General features: G+C 37.4%; 1 pseudogene; it reads right to left on the minus strand.

The window, feature by feature from the left end:
- Positions 1–276: 276 nt before the first annotated feature.
- On the minus strand, positions 277–11790 carry LOC119064982 (T-complex protein 1 subunit gamma-like; annotated as a pseudogene).
- Between the last annotated feature and the right edge of the window lie 8224 nt (positions 11791–20014).

Below are 20014 nucleotides of genomic sequence, written 5' to 3' on the forward strand. Positions count from 1 at the left end.
TCTTTGTAAAGGGAATATGCTCTGCTTCCTCCAGATTCTTTTTTTTTTCCCCAAATAACTTAGATTTAATCACAGGAAGCAAACTAAATGGAAAGCTTACAAAAGAGAAGAATTACATGTTAGTGCCCTTTGCAAACTGAGCTTGGACAGAAGGGGACTAGGGCTGGCCCCTAACTTGATCCCTTCCAAACAAAGACACCCACAGTGTCTCGGTAGTCTGGCTCAGTGAAGGGGGAGACTGTTGTCTCTGTGCATAGAGGTCATGTTGCCCACCACTCATTCCAGGTCAGCATCAGGAGCCCTGCCTTGCCAGCCCTGGTCATCATTCTTCTTTTTCTGGCCTGAAACAAGGTAATCAATCCACAATAGCAGAACTGCTGTCTCTACTACTATCTTGTATATTTGCAGTTTCACAGCCGGTGGCTCCCAGATGCCCAGTTCTTTCATGTCCACCAAAGTACCTGTCTACCATTTAAACCCCAGGTCTCACAGTTCTCCTGGGTGTGCTCAGCTTGAAGGGAGGTAAGTAGACAAATGGTGCTAGTTCCACAGCTTTGGATAAGGGTATGAGGGATGACCTCTAGGGCCTGAGCAACAGCCCTGTTTGGCCATTGCTCCACGCCAGTCATGGTCTTGGATTTTTCCGTCAAGGCATGGGCCATAAGCCATCTCACAGGCACCACCCCCTGGCACCAGCTGAGGGTCCAGGAAAACATGCAACACACTTACATGGCATCCTGGAGGTTGCACTCTACTTCCAAGAGGATCTCTTTGTTGCCCCACCCCCAGAAGAGAATAGTACAAGCCTTGGGGTATTTACACTCATCTCCAATGAGTGTAAAGAAAATTGGAGATGTAAACTACTCATCCCCAACTTCCTTGATTTCCAATAGGCCTGCTCCTGTGCCAACATCATCTTCTCTCAGTTCCTCAGGATGGTTGGTCTGACTATCCAGTCCCCACAGGCTCTTGCAATGTGATTATTGTCTATCTTATGGACTCTGAGGATGGCTGTGATATTGACCTGCATGAAATAGTGCTGAGCTAAATGTGAGATGCCTTTTTCTGTGATGACCACATCGGGCTTCAAATGAATAATGTCCTCACAGAGCTGTTGGATGTATTCTTCTTCCATTGGAAGGATTCAGGTGAAATCTTCCTCTCATGTGATGTCATTGTCAGTCTGGCTTTCTCCTTTCTTGTAATCAAGAGAAGAATCCAGCAGCACAATGTGAGTGCTCTTGATATAGCGCAGCATTTGTGGATGGGTCACATCTTTGTTAATCATGACTCCATATAAAACACATGAGTCTTCAATAATACCCTCAGGTATATTTTCTATCCTTGTATATTTCTTGATGTCAATCTCCTTCTGACCATTCTCCTCAAACTGTACTGTTTTTAAAGCATCCAGGGAAATGTTACAAGCCAACAGGGGCCACTAACTGATTTCTTCGGTAGTAATAGAGCTGTTGATAATGTTCGGCATCATATCTCAGTTATTAGTGTCAGCGGGGGTACTAATTTTATTAAGGGTGCTGATCATATCATCCAATGCCTTTCAGTAAGCACTGGTCACCACCATTGGATGCATCTGATGCTCTAGGAAGTACTCAGCCACAGATAGCATTTCCCCAGCAAGAATAATTACTGATGTGATCCCATCTCCAACCTCTTCATCCTGTGTCTGGCTAATTTCAATCATGGACTTGGCTGTTGGATGCTGAACTTGAATCTCTCAAAGAATGGCATTGTCATCTTTAGTCATCACAATGCCTCCCATTGGGTCCAAAAGTATCTTCATTGTGGACTTATGTCCCAAACATGTTTGAATGATGTCTGCAATAGTCTTGGCAGAACTGATGTTTACAGATTGAACTTTTCCTCCAGATTCACACTTTGTGTTCTGGCTGAGCACGAGCACAGGACAATGGCCTGTTATGGCAGCAGGATGCAGAGGAAGGTACCCAGAGCTGAGAGGCAGAAGCTTCTCTGCTTCCTCCAGATTCTTAATTCATTAAAAGTGTTTATTTCAAATTAGGGAATCATTTTTCTCCTTTCTTTTTTCTTTTCCCTTCTCAACCTCCTACTTTTTACTGAACAAGTTCTAACACTCTGGACCACATGTCCTTGTAGCATCTCAGGCTGAAATGAGACAATTGAGCAAAGAAAAAAACTGTCATCATAACTCACATTTAAATATCTATTATTAAAATGTGTGCATGGGAACAATCATCTTTAACTCCAAAATTTTATAAGGACAAATGTGGGATTATCAGAGTATTCATTGGGAGAAGAAAAAATAATAAAACAGTCCCAAGAGACAACTCTGTGAAGGGTGGATGTGTGGAGCCAACACATACTCCTGACGCCTCTGAGCATTAACACATGGTCCCTCCATCAAAGGTCTGTATATGCAACTCAGCTGCTGGACTGACAGAAGATTTGGGGTTGTTAACACACACTTCATTAAAATACCAGCTAAAATCCAGGTTCAAAATCCCATAGTTTGTGTTAGTTGATAAAACTCAATTGCTTCTAATTACTGTTAGTGCAGCTTTAAAATAATATTTTGTTGTAATAAAGGATTCAGTATAACAAGTGAAAGTTGGCCCACTTGACTGCAAACATAGAGCTAGAGGAAGGTATGCACACGTAAAGTGCTCTGCCTGACTTGTTTTTCTGAAAAATTTCTAAGCATGCAACAAAGGAAAAATGACCAGTCTTCAAACGGATTTTGAAAAAGTGGGAATGACCCAAAAACTGGATGTTATTTGCATCTATGACTAGTCACTGAAGTTTAAGAGATGAAACACTGAGATGAAATGAGACAGGCAGAGTTGTGTTTTTCCTATGCATTTATGGAGCATGCACCAAAATTATCCCACACCCTCTTCTTTCAACACTTGTTTGTTGCCTCTACCCTCTTTGTAAAATGTTGTCAAGATTGACACACTTGGTAAAATGAGACATCGTCAGGTATTGGAAGTTCTTGCCCTTAGCATTAGAGAAAGGGAAATTTGTCTCTTACCAATATCTTCCACTCACCGTAACCAAGGAACTCTGATCATCTTAAGATTTCTACAAAGAGCTAAACTACTTTCTACCTCCTGGCTGTCATACCTGTTCCTTCCCCAAGCCCTACCCCCTTCTCGCAACCCCTCCTGACTTAGCTAATTCCTACTTAAACTTTATTTCTCTGCTTAAACTCTAGCTCTGACAGAACTCTTCGCTGACCCTCCATGTTTGTTAGGTCCCCATTGTGTATACATTGTCATCACACCCTGCATGTCTCCTTCAAGGCACTTTTATCAAAACTGTAAAAGCCAGAAAACTATACTTGAACAATTAAAATAAAATAAATTGTGATCAATTCGCACAATATTTGTTTAGTCTGCTTTCCATATTAAGCTTCAAAGCATAGGCATTTCTTTTGTCCTGCCTTTTCTACAGCCGTATCCAAAGTACATAGGGCATCATAATTGACTGCTTAAGTAAATATCCAAGATAATATAATTGAAGTATTGGTAAGAAGTATTGGTTCTCTATTAGCAAAGACTATCCTCATTTTCAATGTCCTGTGAACAGGTGTCCCAAATTGGTCCATATCTGACATGTCTCTACTTCTGTCCAGGAGCTTCTGGCTGTTTGACTCCTGCACAGCCATAAATTCTTAGTCCTGAGCTCTCACAGCATTCTTTAGAGATAGGTCTCAAGCATAGATCTCCAACCTTCTAGCAACTGAGAATAAATATGATAATGGCAAATATAATATATTCACAATAATAATAAATACATTGGTGACGTGGTATCTTTTGGCTGACCAGTATCCATTCCACCTTCTCTGGTAGTAACTTTCTGAAATGTTACTTCTCTGGTAGTAACTTTCTGAAAATACAAAATACCAGTACACCAGTACATGGAAATGACAGTTTCCCAATGGTCCCCAGGGCTTCTCTGTCCTCTCCTGGCTAGGCTGTTCAATTGCTCACTTTCTGGAATTTGAATCTTGAACAAGGTAGCAATAAGAGAGGAAATGGTTTCAGCTCATTCACTACAACAGAAACATCCTGGAAAGACAATTGGGGAATTTCCTCTTCTTATACTCCTGAACCACAACTTTAACTGCCAGAACTCCTTGCATATCTGGATATGGATTGCCTGTTTTTTTCTATCAGTTGTTCAATATTCTTCTAATAAATAATCTTTTAATTTAAGAAGCCAGAGTCTGCTCCTATTAGTGTCAACTAAAATTTCAACCAAATTACCCTGATACAATGAAGATACAGTGATGATGATGATAACAAGTACCTCATGAGATTTCATAGAAATCTTATTTATTGCAGCTCAAGTCATTCTAAAATGATCACACTTGCTTATTCAGATAACTTTTCCATATTTAAGTAGTTCAAACTTAAATCAAGTCTTATGGTTATTCATTTAAAATACAAAATACCAGTACACCAAACATTTCTACAAAGACTAGAATCACGATATAATTTAATCTTTATTATTTGGCTTTATATTGTTATTTTAACTTTTATAAGCTTTTTTTGGATCAAAGAATATATTTTTTCCTAAAGTTATCTCACTAAGAAACTCCCTATTAATATTTGCACTGAAAATATGTTCCTATTTAAATATTTAAAAATTCTAAAAAAATTTTTGTGCAAAAAAATGAACAGCTTTCAAAATCATTGTTAATCATTGTAGAACTCTTATTTTAATAACATGCATTTATATGCCAACTGAATAATAGAATTTTATGAGATATAGTTCTTAAGAATAGTTTCATTCCAAGTTAAATTGTGAATGATTACCTAGATTTAAAAGTGAATATCCACCCTGGCTGGTGTGGCTCAGTGACTGAGTGTCAGCCTGCAAATCAGGTCACTGGTTCAATTCCCTGTCAGGCCACATGCCTGGGCTGCAGGCCAGTTCCCAACTGGGGGGGTGTGATCAATGTTTCTCTCACACACTGATATTTCTCTACCTCTCGTTCTCCCTTCCTTCCCCTCCCTAAAGTAAATAAATAAAACCTTTAACAAAAAGGAAAAGTGAATATTATAAACTATATTAGACAGCTATGCTATACAACTGAACCTAAGATTCAGTGGCTTAAAAATTACAAGTATTTATTCTCGCTCATATATGTGTAGGTCGGCTGTATATCAGCTGATACAGACAGTCTGGGTGATTCTGTTCAAGCCGCAGGACTAGCTGGACTTGGCTCCTTGCTGCAGCCTGGGCTCAGGTCTCATCCACAGGTGGGCATTCTGGACCCCAGACTAATGGAGCAGCAGCAGCTCAGAAGCTCTTCTCATGGCAGTGGAAGAGGTGCAAGATGGCAAGCCTAACTACACAAGCACATTCCAAGCCTTTGCTTGTATCACAATCAATAATATCCTATTGTCTAAAGCACATCACATGGCCAAACCCAACACTGATAAGGAGAGGAGAAGAGGGAATACTTCCTAAATAATTATCCAAAATATCACAAAAACTACCAATGCATCTAAAAGACATACCTGGCTTCTGTAAATACTATTTTGCTGATTGGGTATGATATTAACTTATTTGATCATGCACAAATTCAGAAGTGACCCTGAAAATGGCATTTTAGTTGATTGGCTGTCTAAAACCTAAGGCCAAAAATAGCAGACTAGGGATGAATCCCAAAGCCAAAACTGAAACTTTAGTTTATCCAAAGTTCAGTTTAACCTCACTCAGTAAAAGTTGCCCCACTTTGTAGTGGCACAGCTGGAGGTTTACCCAGATTTCCTGGAGTGGAATTCCATGTTCTTAAGCACTGGACTGCAATGTTCCACAATAAGCATCATGTCCCTATTTGGAAAAAAAAACAAATTGAAGCCTTAGATATTAACAGTGTGCCAGGCTGAGTCAAAGGGTTTATTTACATTATTTTATTTTATCCTTAATCTTATGAGGATGAGGTAATTTTTCAGAATTTACAAATAAAACAATAATTGTTCAAGAAGTTCCAAAACTTACCTTTTAAAGTACAAACAGGTAGAAAACAAAAAACATAAATTTTTAAATCAGATCCATATGACAACAAAACATGTTTTTCTGTTAAAATATTATCTCAGAACATTCAGGACTGAAAGCTAGCTCCTGAACCCCAGCATCCCGACCCAATGATTTCTCTATTATTATTCCAGTAGCCGTATTTCCAAACCATACATTTTATCTTAATACATAGTTTAACAGCTAGTCAAAATATTTGAATTTAAGATTGTTTGACATATCTTGGTTGCCATAAATATGTGACATACTCCCTTAATATTAATTCAATCATCATTTTGAGATTTTTAAATATGAAAGGAGTATAGCTATACATAGAGTCTGGCAGAAGGAAGGCCTGCTTCACTGTGGTTGGTAGGTTAATAATATGGGTGTAATAATTTATAGTTTTAATTTGAACATTTCACCTAAAATGTCATATGGTGTGCTTGAGTATGATATTGTGATGTTAGAGAGTTACATGCTTATGACTTTGTAATGAAAGATTGTGTAATAAAAGGGGCATTAATTGTGCCAGCCCCTGTATATTATTTCAAGTGTATTATCTTTTACCATTTAGAAAAATATTTTTATTGAAAATGTCTACATGTTGCACAAAACCTTTCATTTACATGCTCCATTGCACCCTTGTATTATATTATTGCCTCCTGTAACTAATAATAATAGTTATAATAATGACATAAAATTATGTTTTTAAGAATTTTCAACTCATAGAATTTAATCAGGATTCTTTTAATTCACATATTAACAATTTTTCTCCAATTACTGAATTTTGATAGACTTTATAATGTAATCTTCAAGAGAATGTAAGTTTTGCAAAACTTTTACTAAGTTGATCCCTATTCTATGAATATGTCTTGTACTTCAAAATATAAAATTAAACTCTTCAGCCCTGACAGGTATGGCTCAGTTGTTTGGACATCATCCTACAAAGTGAAAGATCACTGGTTCAATTACCGGTCAGGGCACATGCCTGGGCTGTGGGTTCGGTCCCCATTCAAGGCATATGTGAGAGGCAACCAATCAATGTTTCTCTCTCACTAAAAATAAAAAATAAATATTTAAAAATTAAACTCTTTTACAATATTTTATGGTAATTTACTAGACTCCATGAATAGAGAACATCCAACCAAAAAGTTGTTCTCCTTTGAATAATGATTCATTGTCATTGTGAACTATATTATCTGCTGATTCATTAAAATTATAATGACTACATCAACATGAAAATAAAGAAGAATCATTTGTTGTTCTAACTTGAGGTTATGGAATAGAAAAAATAATGTAAGAAATAAAACATTTTCCCATACTTATTGAGGTATAATTTACAAATTGAAATTGAAATTCTTAGAAAAGGAAATGTGTGAGGAATAAAGTGCAATGAAAGGGACAGTGTGCCAGTTCTGAGCCTGGGTCTCCAAAGGCCTTGGATGCTTTGGCCTTATCTTTTGGAACCCTGCCCACACACCCATATGACCAAGCCTGGACTAGTCTGCTGGAATATGAGAGCCAGATGTGGCACGGCTTAGCCAGCCCAGCTGTGGCCATCCTAAAATAACCAACACTTAGTCATGTTGGCACTTGACCTTAATTCATGAATAAGTTCAGCCAAGGTCAGAAGAATAATGCAGCTAAGCTCAGCATCAATTATTGGCTTACAGAATAGTCTATATAAAAAAGAAGTATATAAATACTTGTTTTAAACCATTAAGTTCTTGGAATAGTATAATATTCAGCAAAATTTACTGATTAAAAGAAATCTAACTGATATAGGACTCAAGGCAGGGAACTGGATTAGGTAGAGCTTTAAATGGAAAGGAAAAGTGCAAAAATTTGTTCCTGGTGGTGAGTACGCAGGGGTTTGTTATACCCTTTGTAAATTTTATTGATTTTAATGTATTCCTCATAAAATTATGAGTTAAATTGTGAGTTTAAATTAATAACAAAAAGAATAAATGTTGAGGTACCAAAATTTTTATTTTATGAGGAAATTTAAGACATTACATATATAACATAGAGAGATGCATGAAAGATACTAATTAAGACTAGAAATATAGAAGCTATAAGAGAAAATGTACATCCATTGGACTATATATAAATTTAAAACTTTGGTGTAGCAAAGAAAACAATAAACAAAGTCAAAGAACAAGCCATCAGTTGGGACAAAGCAAAACAACCAGAGGTGTAATATCTATGAAATACACAGTGCTCTGCAAGTCACCAGGAGAGACAAAAACAACCCAATAGAAAAAAAGGAAAAGGACATAAAGAGGCATTTCAAACAAGAGTCTATTCAAATGGCCATCTGACATAGAAAACCATCTTCAAACTAGTCAGACAATGCAGATTAAAATAAGAATAATATGGCACTTTAGACTCACTATACTGGAAGGAAAATACTTTGTCATCAAAATGCAGAAAAAAGTACTCACAGAGATGGCTGATTAAAATATGAATTATTACAGTTTGGGGGAGAGCAATCTTTCAAAACATCTATTGAAGTTACAGACCCAGAAATTCCACTTTCAGAATTGTATCTTTCAGAAAGATAAACATCAATATAGAGGATATTTTATTGTATTTTTGTTAGTGGCAAAAAACAAAAACAAACTAAAATATATGGAATACCTATCAGCAAAGAAATGGGTAATTATGGAATATCATACAGAAATTAAAAAGAATAAATTGGAAATATACTTGTATGTAATACCTAATTGGAGAGAGAAATAGCAGAGATAGAAATCTGTCAATAATATGATCTCGCTTAAAAAATAATGCTTCCAAAACACTAAACATATACACAAGGTCTGTCTGGAAGAAGTCCAGCCATTGTTAACATGACAAGAACAGTTTGCATGACATCAGTGTAACCTGGCAGCAAAGGAGAGTGGACTGAGATGCTCATGCATGAACAATGATGACTTCACTGTACTAGTCAGTAGACACCACTGAGTGAGCATGTGTACTGTGTGGCCATTACATTCAAAATGACAGAGAGCAGAGCAACAAATATGCATCAAATTTTGCATTAAGTTTGAACATTCCTCCACAGAAACTATTTGGATGATTCAGAAGCCTTTCAGGAAAAATGCAATGAATACAGTGCAATTAAAAGTGTGGCACAAATGTTTCAAAGATGGTCGAGAATTTGTTGAAAGTGATCCACATTCTGGAAGGCCTACAACAAGCAGAACACCTGAGAATGCTTAACGTATGCAGGCTGCAATCAACAAGGATCAGCAACTGATAGTGTAAGAACTAGAAGCTGATCTGGGGATTCAAAAAACTACTATGTCTGAGATTTCGACTTAGGATCTTGGCATGAAACATGTGGCAAATTCATTCCATGGCTTCTGCTACCGGAGCAGAAGGAACATCGTGATGCAGTTGCTAATGACTTGATTCAAACCACTACCGATGAACCAGATTTCCTCAAGAAGGTCAAAACCAGAGATGAATCATGGGTCTATGGCTATGATTCAGAAATGAAGGCCCAGTTATCCCAATGGAAGTTGCTTAGTTCTCCATGCCCAAAGAAGATGCAGCAAATCTGCTGCAAGATCAAGACCATGTTAACTGTGTTTTTTTTTAATCAGAAAGGTGTTGTCCATTACTAGTATGTACCTCCAGGCCAAACAATTAATAAGGAGTACTACCTTAATGTTCTTCATTGGTTGAGAAAGGTGATAGAGGAAAATAGCCACGACTCTGGGGAACTGTTGATCGGCAACTTTATCATGACAACACACCATACATCTCATCTCATGCAGATTTTGGGGGGAAACAAATAATTCAGATGACGCAGTTCCCATACAGCCCAGACTGGCACCCTGCAACTGCTGGTGTTTCCCAAAATTAAAATCACCTTTGAAAGGGAAGAGATTTCAGACCATCAATGAGATTCAGGAAAATACAATGGGGCAACTGATAGCCACTCCAACAAGGGATTTTGCAGAGTGTTTTGAACAGTGGGCGAGATGCTGGGAGAACTGTGTCAAGTCCCAAGGTGCCTACTTTGAAGGGGACTGAGGTATCATTGTCCTATGTACAATGTTCCTTGTATCTTGTATCTTCTTCAAGAAATGTCTCTTTTTCATATTACATGGCTGGATACTTTCTGGACAGATCTAATATGTATGTGTCTATACACGTGAGTGTATTTGTATGTTATATGAAAATGAAACTGTATGTAAGTAGATAGACTACATTGTTAAAATATGTTACTTCAAGTCAAGGGATGTAAAATAGATTAACATGTCAGAAGGAAGAAGAAACCAAAAATGGAAAAGAAGAAAAAATAATACACTAAAGAATGTGATATAATGAGAGCACATTCATATATTTATGTACACTTATATACATAAATTTTATGTACATTTTATGTACAACTATATCACATTTATATGCTTTTGTGAGCATATCTACAAACAAATGGGGAAAACTTTACATTAATTGTTTTTTTAAGATTTTATTTTTTTATTTTTAGGAAGAGGGCAAGGGAGGGAGAAAAAGAAGGAGAGAAACATCAATGTGTGGCTGCCTCCAACATGCCCCCCACTAGGGACCTGGCCTTCAACCCAGGTATGTGCCCTGATTGGGAATCAAACTGGCAGTCCTTTGATTCACAGGCCCGCACTCAATCCACTGAGCTATACAAGCCAGGACTACATTAATTGCTTTAATAAAATAAACCTACCGTTGCACTGCGTTGAATAGTGTCCTTCAAAAATTTGTGTTCACTGGGAACCTCTGAATGTGATTTTATTTGGAAATAGGCTTTTGCAAATGCAGTCGTTAAGATGAGGTCATCCTGGATTAGAATGTGCCCTAAATCTATAATTAGTGTCTTTATAAAAAGATCATATGAAGGAATATAGGGAAGAAGGCTATGTGAAGACAGAGGCGGAGATTGGAGTCCTGCTGCCACAAGCCAAGGAGCACCAGGAGCCGCCAGGAGATGCTTGAAGAGGGAAGGATTTCCCTCTAAGGCCTTTGAAGTGAGCATGACCCTGCTAAGACTTTAATTTTGGACTTCTAACCTCCAGAACTGAGAGAGAATAATTTATGCTCTTTTAAGCCACCAAGTTTTTTACAGCAGAGCTAGGTAACTAATACAACCACATAGTATAGATTTTATATGTTTAGCCACATGAAAATAATTTATCCTGATTGTATCTCCAAATGAAGTTACAAATATCAACACAGGCCATGCTAAGTTGAAAATTCCAGGACTATCTTGTCCATCCATGTGCCCCTAGTACCTCGTACAAACTTGGCATGTAGTAGGTGCTTAATAAATATTTTCAGAATAAGTGTTAATAGATAAATAAAAATATATACATAGTCCCAAGCTTTTGAATTTTGAAAGTAATGTGATTTCTATGTGTTGTTCAAGTATGAGGTCAGCTTATTAGAATACATTTTGTTTCTGACTAAGCTCCCTGGCTTTTATTCAATATAAGTGTTGGAGCAAAGACTCAAGATCCAATATCCCTAAAAATAGTAATTGGAAAGAAAAGGTAATAATAATAGTAATAGTAGTAATGGCAGCAAAATCTAACAAGGAAATCCAACCCTTTCATCCACACATTATACTAGTCTTTTGAAAGCCCCTCCAAACACTTTCTCAGAGTTATCAGTAAAGCTGAAAAAACATAACTGCAGGATATCCACCAGGACGATTTTCACCGGCTGCACCCATGAGATCTCTTCTCCAAAAAGAAGCTTGTGTTGCGTTCTGTAATACATTGTTACAGAAACCTTTCCAGAATATAAAAGTTATTCTGGCATCTGACTGAAGGTTACTGTGAGCATTCTGGAAGAATTTCAATAGGAATAGAAAGACCAGGCAAGTGAGTAAAGTCATTTCAGAACTACTATTGTTGAAGGGTAATGCCAGCATTCCACAGGGATTTCAGCGCTCAGCTAGAGGGCAGCAGAATTATTGCTGAAGTATTCCTTGTGGAGAGCTTTAACCTCATGGCCGAAGTATATTCAAAACAATTCTGCTGCGATAGTAAAAAATATATATCCATGCTGTGCATTCCCAGAAGAGCATGCTGTCCTCCTTACTCACATGAGCCAAGAAATGAAAAAGAGCTGAGGAGATAAATTGGTAAAGTGCTACCACAGAGATTTCACTCTAAATATTGGTTGGGGAAGCCCCATGGTCCCAAAAGGCTAGAGACATTAGATGTTTTACAGGCTCTGTGCTGAAATGAATAATTCACAGAAAAATGCTCCTAACTCTATTCAAGTAAGATTATGCGGTAAAGTAAGAGAAAGTACCAGATAAAATATTCTCTTTTATGTGGTCTTTCTGGCAATCCCCTAAAAGAATCCTTTGCATGTACCCTGTGTATAGCACTCTCCTAGGTACTGAGGGTTAGAGCGATTGGAGCTCAAGCTAAATGAGCATTTGAGACATTCATATTTTCAAAGAATATTTAATTCTAGTCTGCAAGAGCAGGAGAGTTAGTGAGCTTCTAACTTGCCTTCTTGCTTCTAGTCTGGTACATTTCTTTTCCCCACCATACATAGTTCAGAACTCCTTCCTACTGCCTTCCAAAATCCTGGGTGTTCAGAACTTTATCTTGCCACCTTTACCTCCTGCCATTCCCTCCCACTCACAACTGCTTCAGCCAGTACCTTGCCCTCAAAGCCTATGCCTGAAACCCTTTTAAACCATCCCATATCTCTTAATATAGCAGGTTCCTCCCATTCCTTAGGTCTCAGCTTCAGTGTCACCTCCTTAAATAAGCCTTCTGTAACCTTGTCTATAAAGTATGCACATGCTTATTCTCTATCTCATTTCCTTTTCATTGTTTTTTTCATAATGCTGACTTACAAGTTCTAATTATTCTATTTGCTTATTTAGACGCTTTCATACCAAGTCCTATATCTTGTTCACCACTATATATTCAGTGCTTAATACAGTAAGTAGCTAATAGTAATGACTGAATAAAATCAATATTTTACTAAGCACATTAGTTGCTTAATAAAATGTATTGACTGAATGAATGATCCAAAGTGAGCAATGCTGACTCTACCTCAACTAAACAGAAACAGAGATCAAATGTCAGTTGTAAACTCCTATTCTCCATAAATTTAGGTCAAGATGGTGGGATGCACTCCCATAATCCCACCCTCTTGTTTCAAAAGAAAATAAGTGATGATTTAAGTATGTCAAGGTCAAACTGGGATACTTATAGTGCTTAAAGTATCAACAAAAATAATGCAAATAAATCACTGTTGGAGAAAACACTCTCCTCTTTGTTTCTTAATGTAATGTACTATCTCAATGTTAAAATGTAATGTTAAAAACACAGATTTGGACATGGGCCTAAGGATGAACAAATCAAGGAGGTTGTTCTGCCATCCTGATCCCAGTTTTAAGGCCGCCTACTCTAGGCTAATGGAACCATGTAATTCTGTGCACTAGATAGTCTGTATCACTAGAAACTACCCTTGATTTGTGACAAAAAATAGGGAAGTTGGGGCAAGTTGAAGTTTTTAGATGGAGGTATAACCTCTCCACATCATCTTCAGACTCTTTATATAGCTTTGGTGGTTATTCTATAGCTTGGACTGGTTCCTGGGAAAATATCTTAAACAACCATTAACACAGATTATCCCACACCCACCCCTTGAATTAAATAGGAAAATAAATACATTTATTAGAATTATGATGGAGGTAGTTGTTGGAAGATGGCAACAGTCCCAGTGAGAATGACAATCTCTGTCACGACTCCCAGGGAGCTGCATGTCCAGGGAAGACACCTGTCAGTAGCACAGATTTATTAAAATGCAATGGAAGATAATGTGGGGAAACTAGAAAATGGTGGGTGGTTGCCACATGGTAATACACTGCCTGACTCTTCTCCATAGATTTTCAGTAAAGTTATTAATCTTGAAAAGTTCATGAATAGGCTTCCTATTGGAAATTAAAAAGGGGATGAACTTTTAGACTTGCTGGGATGAAGCCCAACTGAGAAGACTCATGTGGAAGCAGACCAGAGACAGAGGCACTTGGAGGAACTGTGATGTAGAATGTGTACTAAGTTTTAGGAAGGGGCCAGATTTGTACAAGTTTTGGTACTGGGTTTGAGTCAAATTTATCTAAAATTTGAAGAGCCAGGGGAGCCCAGATGGCATTTTGGTTAATTTTCTAGATCTCCACCTGAGATTTCATATCTGAAGTACCTAGATGTATCTTGGATTTAATCACCATCCTAGAACTGGGAAGAGTTGACCTTCTCCAAAATTGCCAACCTCTGGAGGTAGAGAGTGAGTCAGCACATAACTGTCATTAAAGAGAGTGACTCAGTATGATGTTGGCTGTAGGTCTCTCATATATGGCCTTTATTATATTGAGGAATGCTCCCTCTGTTCCCACTTTGCTGACTATTTTTATCATAAATGGGTGTTGTACCTTATCGAAAGCTTTTTCCGCCTCTGTTGATATGATCATGTGATTTTTGTCTTTGCTTTTGTTTATGTGATGTATTGCATTTACTGATTTGCGAATATTGAACCCTCCCTGCATCCCTGGGATGAATCCCACTTGGTCATGGTGTATGATCTTTTGGATATATTGTTGGATGCGATTTGCCAATATTTTGTTGAGGATTTTAGCATCTATGTTCATCAGCAATATTGGCCTGAAGTTTTCTTTCTTTGTTGTGTCTCTATCTGGCTTTGGAATTTTGATGATGCTGGCTTCATAACTGTTCATCAGAACTGGAAAGCATTATGCTGAGTGAAATAGGCCAGGTGCTGAAAGACAAATACCATATGATCTCACCTTTAACAGGAAGCCAAACAACAAAACAAACAAGCAAGCAAAATAAAAACAAAGACACTGAAATAGAGAACGGGGGGCAGTGACTAGAGGGGAGAGAGAAGGGAATTTAAGGGGAAAAGGGGGAGGGATTTGGAGGAACAAGTATGAAGGACACAGGGACAAGAACTAAGGGGGGTGGAAATGGGAGGGAGGTGGGGAGCATGGGGTGGGGTGGACTGGGATGGGAGAAATAAACAGAAAATTGTACTTGAAAAATAACTAAATAAAAATAAAAAAGAGTGACCCAGGACATGCTGAGAATTGGAGAGTAGGACCCAAGTGTTTCTTAATGGAAAAAGTGCTGAGATAGCCAGCCCAAGAATTTACAACAGGGCAGCCCAGACTTTGAAAGCCATTAATTCAGGACATCATAACTTTCTCCATGTTAACACAGGTAATAAAGAGCTGGTTTCATCACTTGGTGGCATCTGAATTTGGGGGGTATCATGTGTGTGCAGTTACTTTGCTCTGATGGTTATTAAAATGAAGATTTCTGAGCCTTGGTCAGGACCTAATGAATGGGAATATCTGAAAGTGAAGTCCATGGATTTTTATTCTAAAAGGCAACTTAAAAATTCCTAAATTCATTGAAGTTTAAAACTACAGTTCTTTCCATTTTATTCCCACATTGTGAAGTGTTTCTTTATATACCCACTATAGATCTCACTTTCTATGGACAGATACCCAATGTCTACCAGCTCCTTCTGTTTTTTATTCTTTCTCTATTGGTGCAATCTCTGTCAAACAAAAGATATAGCCTCAAAATGGTGATCCTTGGTAAAACTTTGTATAATGATTTCTATCTCCAGACATCCTTGCATCAAAACCCCTACTCCTAAGTTTTTGACATTTACTTCCACTAATGCAGTGGAAGTAAATGTCAATCAACTTGTTATACATGGGATGATTAGCCTTCAGATTTGACATACCAATAAGTATTCATCAACTATCATGTCCTCAGCACCATGCTACAGGGAAGGGTAATTCTGTAAAATATCCTAAAATCTAAAAAAACATCTCTGCCCTCGAGTTACCTAAAATCTAATTATAATTTGATAGTAGTCTGAGTTAGGACAAATATATAATAAAGAATAACCACAATAATAATAGCAAAACAAGTTGGTGATACAAGAACTATGGAAAATAGTATGGCAGTTCCTAAACAAATTAGAACTACTACATGATCTGACAATCGCACTTCTGGGAATATACCCAAAAGAATTGAAAGAACGATCTCAGAAAGTAATGTGCACACCTGTGTTCATAGCAGCAGTATCTGCAGTAGCCAAAAGATAGAAGCAACCCACACATCCATTGATGGATGAGTACATAAACAATATGTGATGTGTAATACAATGGATTATTCAACTTTTAAAAATGAGGAAATTATGATATATGGTATAACATGAATATAACTTGAGGATATCATGCTAAGTAAAATGAACTAGTCGCAAAAAGACAAATAGTGTATGATTCCACTTATATGAGGCCCCTGGAGGAGTCAAATTCATAGAAACAGAAATGGAAAGGTGGTTGCCAGGGAGTGGGGAAGAAAATGGGAAGTTACTGTTTAACTTGAATGAATTTAGAGTTTCAGTTTTGCAAGGTGAAAAAGTTTGTGGATTGGTTGCACAACAGTGTGAATAAACAACACTACTGAACTTTACCCATGAAAACAGATAAGATGGTGAATTTATGTTAGGTATACTTTTAATTTGATTTAAAAATTCAGGTGTTCTTTGCCTTATCTTGCCTTTGTTGGAGGCCTTAACATGTCAGGCAGCTGCTCTCCTTTATATGGCACTATTTTACATGAACATGGCTACAGCTGTCACCTATTAGCCTACAGGCTTCCTAGATGGCCTAGAAAATTTCTCACCTGAGGTTCGAGGAATGAGCCTCTCTAGGCTCCCAATTCGACCATTGTCCTGCCACACAGGATGAAGGGCTATCCTCACATGTTCCTCTTGCATCCTCCCCCAGACAGCCTGGAAGGAAGAAATTAGATGAATCAGCACTTTAAAAACAATGGATGTCCTTCAAGGTCACACCTTGTCTGCAGAAGCCATCAAGGGAAAGGTAGGTACATTAATCATCTCCTGGGCTGGAATTAAAGGAGAAGAAATAAATAAACAGCCCATCATCATGATCAGGTATCAAAGGTTTGTTTTAGGTCATACCCCCATTAAAACAAATTTCAATGCTGTCAGGAGCAATGTCATGAATCTTCTTAATGAGTAATTCATGCTGGGAGGAAACATCTTCCTATGAGCTCCATACTGAGGCCCCCCATCATTTAGCTACCTGTTTATTTTTGATGATCTCAAAGGCAGCTTGGAAGAGTGCTATACATTTACCCCTGCATTAAGTGTCTGAAATACATACTAAATGCAGTTAATGAAACTGATAGGAAAGTAAATAAGTTAGGAAATACTATCAGCATTTTTCTATTTGCACCTTATGGGGCAGATGTAATAATTTTAATATTATTTCTTAAATACTTTTAAAAATAATTAATCTTTTAAATATGCATATGCATAGAATGTAATAAAATGAAGTAAATGAAATATAAACATTCACTCTCCCATCTTCCCAGTGATAGCAAGCATGGGCACCTTGGTAGGTACTTTACAAAATCTTTTTTTTTCATGTATACACACATGAATAAATTATAAATATTTTGGAACAAATGAAATCTTATTGCCCATTTTGGTAATTCTGAGATGGTCCCAGAATTTTCTTCCAGACACCAGAAGTGTCCCAAAGATACAGCTTTGGCTTCTGGAAGTCCAAGAAAACAGCCCCCAAGAACATATTCTAATGATGTAGAGCCAGCAACACCATCTTTATTCAGGAAGAATATAAAATTGTTTCAATTCCTTTAAATGGATGGGTTAAAGAAAGGGAGAAACAATTTTTAAAAACACCTGTCCCCACTTCCCATTCTAAGAGGTAGCTTAGGAAAAAAGATCATTATTTGTTAAAATCAATAATTCTTTAGGAAAAAATCAAGCAAGAGACATGTTGTAGAGAAAGTGAGGTTATAGCTATTGGGTGGGAAGACAAGTATATTTGACCTTGAAATTTTTTAATAAGTGCCATCATTTTTACTTTTGTGTTTTTCTAATATGGTAGTTCACTCCCACCTCACCATGCCTCCCAAATTTAACCAGTAGCAAAGAGCATTGAAGTAAAACCTGAATAAATAAACAAAATTCTGAAACCTCATTCTATGTGGAAAAAAACCCAAAACTGACTTGTTCCCTTTTCTAACATAATGCCTAAAGAAGAACATATTCTCACACTGCTAAACCCAACCATCATCAAATTCCCATGGGCAGGAATGCTAAGCTTACTATATCTAAAAAAAAAATTATATGGCTTTTTCTTTTCTTAGAATGATTTAAAACTCGAGGAAAAAAGGATAATGCCTGAAAAATTCTGATTTCTGTCAAATTATTCTTTTAGAAGGATTTATTTTTATTTTTATTATTTATGAACTATGAAAGGATGCAATATATCTTATTTTGTTTGCACCCTCTTTATTTGTTAAATAAACATTCACATTTAAACAACTTATTTTTTTCTGAGTGGATTTATTCCTAAGGAGATGGCATATATAAGGTCTATCCAGAACGTATACAGCCAGATAATATAAAAAATAGAGATATTTACTGAAAAAGATACAAGATACAAGAAACATTGTACATAGGACAATGATACCTCAGTCCCCTTCAAGTTAGGCACCTTGGTACCTCACACAGTTCTCCCAGTTGCCATCAGCTGCCCCATTGTATTTTCCTGAATCTCAGTGATGGTCTGAAATCTCTTCCCTTTCAAAGGTGATTTTAGTTGTGGGAAAAGCCAAAAGTCACAGGGCACCAAATATGGGCTATAGGGGGACTGAGTCATCTGGGTGATTTGATGTTTTGCCAAAAATCTCTGCACAAGGTGTGATTCATGAGCAGGTGCATTGTCATGATGAAGCTGCCAATCACCAGTTGCCCATAGCCAAGGCCTTCTGAATCACCCAAATAGTTTCCACAAAGGAATGTTTAAGCTTAGTAAAAAAATTTATGCAGACTCATTGCCCTATTCACTCAGTCATTTTGAATGCAATGGCTACACAGTACACATGCTCACTCACTGGCATCTACCACCCCCACTGACTAGTATGTTGAAGTCGTCATTATTCACATGTGCACATTCACTCTCCATGACTTCCAGGTTACACTGATGCCATGCAAACCACTCTATCATTCTCACTGTATTAGCAAGAGTTAGACTTTTTCCAGACCTCATATATATTCTTAAAAAGAAAACTCTGACTACAATGGAGTAACTAGCACCAAATTTTCCTTCCTGATATAAACAAGCATAGAACAAGATAAACCGTATGAAAGTGGTGTTTCAGGTACTGAACAAGAAGAGTCAGTATATGACTATGATCATGAAAAAGGAAGTAAATCAACCAAGCCTAGCAATTTCCCTGCATTTCTTTCTGGGGGCACTTTGCAGACTCAAGTAAGGGAGGGAGAGACAAGTAGACTGCCGTGGCCTATCAAATTTAAAAAGATAGAAATTGGAGTTTATGAAGGCTGAGGCAGCTAAGATTTATTGGCAGGGCACTGGGAAAAGAGGGAGTTAACCAGAAAAAAAATTTTTTCAGAAATACATATAAGGATTCACTCAAGTCTGTTGCGCATGCTGGTGGGAAGTGATTGAGTTCTGACTAACCAGCGTGGAGCATCTGCACCGAACACATAGGGGAATTCAGTACACACCCCAGAATAGCCATGCTTACTTGGTGGACTAAACCAGCCCTAGAGCATAAAGTACTCTAGATTTCCCCTATCAAAACTTTAAACAACACTCAAGAAAATCAAACTGAATAGCAAGTTACATTACTGCCTAGGAAAACAAAGCCCAGTGACCTTTCAAAGAAGACAAAGAAAGCCAGACAGTTAACAACATAAAATTCATAATCTTCAGTGCTCAATCAAAAAGTACTAGACATGATCTCAGAAACAGGAGCATGGCATCTAAAATCAGGAGAAAAATCATGAAACCAGAAGTGGATGGAATTAGAGACAAAAAAAAAGTTTAACAGGTATTGTATATAAATATGGT

Source organism: Artibeus jamaicensis, unplaced genomic scaffold, assembly GCF_021234435.1.
Source record: "Artibeus jamaicensis isolate MK-2021 breed Jamaican fruit bat unplaced genomic scaffold, CSHL_Jam_final contig_452, whole genome shotgun sequence".
NCBI classification, from domain to species: domain Eukaryota; kingdom Metazoa; phylum Chordata; class Mammalia; order Chiroptera; family Phyllostomidae; genus Artibeus; species Artibeus jamaicensis.